The 6,796-nt window shown below is 42.6% G+C and overlaps 1 pseudogene; it reads left to right on the top strand.

The window, feature by feature from the left end:
- Nucleotides 1–622: 622 nt before the first annotated feature.
- On the top strand, nucleotides 623–1,210 carry LOC100960041 (annotated as a pseudogene).
- Nucleotides 1,211–6,796: the final 5,586 nt, after the last annotated feature.

The raw sequence follows: 6,796 nt of genomic DNA on the forward strand, positions 1-6,796 counted from the left end.
AAATGCTCAGTTAATGTTGGCTATTATTATTGCTGTTACGACTCTTCTAAGATTAGACTTAACTCAGTAATGTTCAGGAGAGCCTGACAAGAGCAATCACATCCCCTTTCCAGAAACTTACAGGAAAGGAGCAGATGAGAGATAAGCTCTCACTTCTGATGTAACAGCCTTGAGATGGGTGACCCCAGGGGGAAGAGACTTCCTCTGAATCAAAACTGGAGGATGCGAGGGCCAAGAGAACACAAAGAAGGCCACACACCAGTCAAAGGAAAGGCCACTTGGATGCATATCTTCTATGTGCAGATGAAGTTCTGAGACCCAACCCAACCCTGAACATTTGTCTTACAGGACAAAGCAAAAGATCTGAAACACGTGTGCTCAGGACAGGCAAGTCAGGACCTGAGGTGCAGAGACACCTGAAGTCCCAAGCTTTCTCCATCCTAGGGAAGAAAAACTCAGGTTCTGAGAGGGGGAAGGATTGGGAGCTGGGGCTGCAACATAGGTCACAGTTTGTCCTGTACATGGGCCGCTCTTCTTTCATGAGGAATCTGGAGCTCAGCATGCTGAGTGAGAGTGCATACATTTACCTTTAACATCAGCTGCAATCTTAGAATAATCCAGAATGGCTACTCTCATCTTTGTCGATAAGGAAAATGGAGAACCTGCCACTCATGGGGCTCCTAAAGGGGCTGAAGTTGAAGTCTAGGCCTTCAGTCAAAGCTTGAGATGGGTGATCTCAGGGTTCAACACCACATGTTGGCAGAATGTTTGATGCGCCACCAGCCTTACCTAAAGCTTCCAGAAGGGCTTTGGGAACTACAGAGCTACAGAGAAGTCAATAAAGACTAATGGACCCTTCAAACAAAAACAGCCAAGCTTTACTGCAAAAAATGTGACTGAGAGGACTGCTGGAGCAAAGAGCTCTGTCCTGCCTCAGATGTCACCGACCCAGAAATAGAAAAATTCTTTCCCTGCACTCCACTAGAGTTTTGACCTGCCTGAAGAGCACTAGATTGCTGACATCCCCTTGAATGGAGTGTCTCTCATGATCCTTGATGAGGAAAGAAAAATTGAAAGGCTGTAACATCCCCTTTACCTCCAAAGATGCCCTCTCCACCATGGGAATCTGATCCGTTGCAGTCTCCTTAAAACATCCTGGTGAGCCTGGATGTTGAGTTTGCCATCTGTTTGCTATGACATAGATAATTAAATTTCTTAGTGCTTTATAGCTAGTGTGTGCATTAATAAAGCATTCCTTTAACATAAAAATTAATCTTTAATATTACAAACAAACCCAGAATCTATTAATGACAAAATCATTTACTGACAACCACAAGCAAAAGAACTACAATCTTTTCAAGATTATAACCATTGGAAACCAAAGAATTCAGAGTTAGTCCTTGATGGGAGCTGAGCAATGTAAAGCCAATTTAGAGATGCAATACACCATTCTGTAATTTACTGAACAAACTTTTAGGGATTTTTGGATTTCATTTGGAAACTTACATGTGGCAGACAGCACTCTTCCTAACTGATTCAAGACCGACTTTGTGCAATAGTAATGTTCCTAAACTCAAGATTTTTGAAAGTCTCCAGACAGATCCTTGGGGCTACCAGGAGTCTAAGGCCTATTCGAATCAAGGTGTTAAGTGCTAAGTGAGGTTTAAATATTTATTAATGAAATTGTTAGTGGAGGATGGGATCCCACTGACAAAGATAATACTTTCACTATTTGAATACAAACAAGGAAATGCTGTACTACCTTAGTCATATTTGCTTTCTGGGAAAATAATAAATAAATATATTTAAGCTCTCTGAACAATATCAGAGTGAGGGTCATTTTCTAAATATTCAACCCATTCAGCTTCAGGGAGTAATTCCAAATGGAAAAGGATTTTCTGTTTGTTTTGTATTTAGTATGTACTAATATTATGAGTTTTCAAAGGACCCTTTGACTAAACTGTTTCAAAGGAGTTCAATGTGCTCAAACTGGTCATTAACAATAGCAGAAATATCCCTTGAGATAAAATTTGGATTTCAGAAATGTGATTTTTATTCTAGTCAGAGCCAAAGCACAGTAGGAACACATATCAGATTATCATAGAGAGATAAGATTTGAAATTCAATTACTTGTCATAAACAGTTCCCGGGTACACACTTCAAATGAATAAAATGACAACAACTTGGGATCATGTTATTAACAGACTAGGATACTGAGGAACATTTTCCTATGAAAAATTAATTATTTGAAAAATGAGTAATTCAAGATAATGTTTAAGGAGAATATGAGCTTATGGAGGCAGATATCTTAATAATTCTTAGCTACTCTTGATGTTTATCCAACTCGCTTTTGAACCCTGTACCTAACCCTGAAGGACACTGCCAGGAAGTTTAATTGAGTTCATGAACTCATCCTAGGAAAAGTGTTACATACCCCATTGCTGAATACCACCTTGGTCACCTTCAAAATACTCCCCTTGGAAAGCACCAATGCCAGCATCTAGTCCACCCTTCAAAGCAATTTTAGATCTCCTTTCCTGGAATGATCACCCGAGCTGCTGTCATACAGCACACTAAAACACAGAGTAATGAACTTTACTCAATAGGAACTACCACACATTGACATGAGCACAATGGTGAGACACTGGTATACCAAGGTTATGAAACCTTACTGAGTTGTTTGTACAGTGCTGTCAATGTACACATATAGTGGCAAGTTCACAAACTGAACTGACAGACCTTCGTAGGGTGACAGCTATGATGGTCATTCCAGAAAATGAGTTCCAAAAATCACTTTGAAGGGTGGACTAGGCCCTGGCATGAGTGCATAGACTCCCAAGGGGAACACTTTGAAGGTGACTGTAGTGATTTTCAGCAATGAGATATGTTGCATTTTTTTCTAGGGTGAGTTCGTGAACCTAATTGTCAGGCTTCATATTAATATTATACACTTGAAAAGCCTGGATTTCAGAATGGAAAACAGGACAAACAGATAGTTAACAACACAGAGATGAACGATACACACTGAGGGACCTCGAACTTCCCTGAGCACACCGAGGATCCCAAAAGTATAATGATAATCAAGAAAACTATAACATTGCTCAAGATATTAAAATACACATGAGGTAACTCGTTTCATAATAATCAAGTAGGAATATAGCAGAATCTCAGCAGCACTTGAGGAATCAGAGATGATAGACTCTCCCTTTAATAGATGAAGAAGTAAATAAAGATACAAAGAAAAGAATGAATAGTTACTGAGTGACCTAGGGTCAGGCAGACCCCAGGCTGGCTGCTTTACACATTATCATACTCATGACAGCTCTGTGAGGTTCACTATCACCCTCCTTTGACAAAGGAAGGGACCAAGGAAGCAAGGTCGCAGAGCTGCAAGGAGGGATCTAGGCACAAACCCAGTTCTTTTATTCCTCCCTTTAGATGTTCCCCTAATCATGCAGGGAGGATTAAAAGCCAGTTCCAAGTACCTGATTACAATGTGAACACTGTATATTTGGATCCAGAGAAGGCCATTCTCAGAAACCTTCAAAAGAAAGCTGGAATCTGCACTAAGAGGTAAGAAAACCACAAACCAGAAAATGTCTTAAGAATAAAGTTAGTAGCAACGGCGATGACTTCTATCGCTAGAGCTTCTCTGTGTCACCCATCAAAGGGTAAACTCCACCAGGGACAGGGCGAAAGTCTCACTCTGCACAGCAGTTTCCACTCCTACCACCCTCTCTGCACTCCACAATAGGGGCCAAAGTGGCAAATACAGAGAGACCTGGGTGTGAGGCTGAGGGACAGAGAGCAGATGTTGCCCAAATGAACACCTGGGAAATTAGGAACATGGTAATTTGACAGGTTTACCTAATTAAGGCATCCATGCTGCTGCCTTCTGGTCCCCCATGGGCAGCTGACCTCTAACCTTGGCTAGAAGAGTATTCTCAGTTTTAGAGTCTGCTGAGCAAAGGTCATCCCCTCAGCCCAAAGATTGAGGATGATTCCTCCCTAATTGTTAAGAAAGCCACAGTGAGGGCGGAGCCAGCCCCTGAGTCACACCAGAGAAAAACAACACTGATCCACTAATTTCCAGCAAACCTGTCAACTACAGAACTTTGGGCTGGCAGCATTCTTGGCTGGGGTCACCTGGGAAAGTGGGGAATGTGGAGGAAGTCGCGAGAGAGGGATCAAATAATCAATTTCAGTCTGGGCAAATGCTGGATGGAGATATATTAATAAATGCAGGGCAGAAGTTTAGTTAAGACAAATATTACGATGAAGAAGATGATTTATTACAGCAAAAGCAGTCTAAACCCAGCACTCACTCTGTAGCTCTGGGTAAACTGCCATGGCATCATAGCTCATGGCAACCTCAAACTACTAGGTTCAAGAAATCCTCCTGCCTCAGCCTCCTGAGTAGCTGGGACTATAGACACCTGCCAGAACATCCAGCTATTTTTTCTAGACATTCAAGAAACAAACAGCCCCTTCACTAGAGCATGCGACCAGGCAAAAGAAAAGACACAAGGAAGCTGTGTCCCTCCCATACTCTTAAAGCATTTGGCATTTGTGTTATGTTCAGACCTCTACGCAGAAGGAGCTTTCTCTGAAGTTGGGGCAGGATTATTTTCATAGAATGTCAAAGGCTGTGAGAGACACTGAGAGTCCATCTTCTTGTCATCAGTCGGGATTGGGCTCAAAGGATCCCACCTCGAGGGGAGAGATTTTCTTAAAATTCGAGAGACAAAGATTTAACTACCTCTCTGGACATCCTCCAATGTCATGCCCAAGCTTTCCCCAACAGAGAGGTCTTTGGACATTGTTTGTTCATTTTTTTTTATATTTATTTACTTATTTATTCATTCATGGGAGACAGAGTTTCACTTTTGTCACCCTGGGTAGAGTGCCGTGGCATCATAGCTCGCAACAACCTCAAACCTTTGGGATCAAGTGATTCTCTTGCCTTATCCTGCCAAGTAGCTGGGACTACAGGTGCCCACCACAACATCCAGCTATTTTTGGAGACAGGGTCTTGCTCTAGCTCAGGCTGGTCTCAAACTCCTAAGCTAAGGTGATCCAACCGCCTCAGCCTTCCAGGGTGCTAGGATTACAGGCATGAGCCACTGCAGCCAGCCTTGCACATTGCTTTTTAATGCTGTATTCAAATAATTAACACCTATCAAAAATAACTCTTTTACAACTATATTGAAACTGCCACCAGGATGAGTGAGTTTATCCGACATCCTTGTTAGTATTGACAATGCAACAACTTCTTTCTAGCATTGGAATTCACTTGAATTGACCAAATATTCCAAATAGTGAAAAGGGGCTTGCATCTGGAGCCGAGAGACACCCCATGTAGAAGCTGGACAAGTCATACAACCTCTTTGAACCTTGGTTTACTTCTCTGTGAAATGGGCTCCTATAGACTCTGAGGACAGCACAAAAGAGTATTGGCTCTGAATCTACACCCAGCCCATCCACCCAGCAGGGGCACACACTCTGAACCAAGATGGTAACACCCAAGGAACAGGGAGAGCTGAAGTCTGGTGGAGCATCTCCTTAGCCCTAGAGTCAGGAACTTAAGACTAGAACCATATCTGGGAGGACACTCAGAGATTCCTTAAACTTTTCATCCTGTCTCACTGGCTCTTTTCATTTTTCCGATTGTTCTGTTTATATCTGCAGGGAAAGAGACAGAAGGTTTTATAAAAGATCAATTTTCCTGACTCTTATCAAAAGCGGATGTAAACTTCTCAACTCAAAATATTATCTATGTTGCTTCTGAGTCACGGAGAGAGGGGAAGTTCAGAACAGAGCACAAAGGGAAGAAAGAAAGGTTCGTCCAGCTACCCATGACAGGAAGCAGAGGATATGCAAATATAGGCATATCTCTCAAGGGAGAAGGCAAAACTGTCTTGAAAGGATGAAAAACACTCGCATACCACAACAAAATGAAATACAAGGAGCAGGAATGTGAAGGTCGTTTATTTGAAAATAAAAGAGAAGGAAAGAAAGATTATGAACACAGTAAGAGGGAGCCATAGAGAGTTGTACTCCCTCAGAAAGTAGTAGGTACAGAGCTACACAGAAGTGCCAGCGTACCGCAGCAAGCAGGGACCCAAATCCAGCCCTGCTCTGCTTGCCAAGCTATGGTCCTTGCTTGTTTGAGCCCCAGATGGTGCCTTTTTCCTAATAGTCCGCCCAGTTCACATGCCAGCTAGCTATGATACCACAGGTAAGAAAAATGAATAAAAACAGACTTGAATGCCTCCATTCCCAGTGAACTCTGATGTTAGCAGTGTAATGTCCTTGACCACAGCTGGAATCATCTCAGGATGTGATTACAGATAATGCAAAAATATAGAAAGATGGACGTAAGCATCCTCTTTACCACTCCAGCACCTGTGAAGGCCAGACCATGACAGCTGAGTTTATAAATTTTTTTTTTTTTTTTGAGACAGAATCTCACTCTGTAGCTCTGGGTAAAGTGCCGTGGCGTCATAGCTCCTGGCAACCTCAAACTACTAGGCTCAAGAAATCCTCCTGCTTCAGCCTCCTGAGTAGCTGGGACTATAGGCACCTGCCAGAACATCCAGCTATTTTTCCTATTTTTAGTTGAGACAGGGTCTCACTCTTGCTCAGGCTGGTCTCGAACTCCTGAGCTCAAGCAATCCACCTGCCTTGGCCTCCCAGAGTGCTAGATTACAGACATGAGCCACCACAACAGCTGAGTTTAAACGTCTTAGTGGAAAGGACTTAAGGCTGGACATCTGGTGTCTTAAGGCTCGGTCCC

The sequence above is a fragment of the Otolemur garnettii genome, unplaced genomic scaffold (assembly GCF_000181295.1).
Source record: "Otolemur garnettii isolate 467f Iridium unplaced genomic scaffold, OtoGar3 scaffold00019, whole genome shotgun sequence".
Taxonomy (NCBI): Eukaryota; Metazoa; Chordata; class Mammalia; order Primates; family Galagidae; genus Otolemur; species Otolemur garnettii.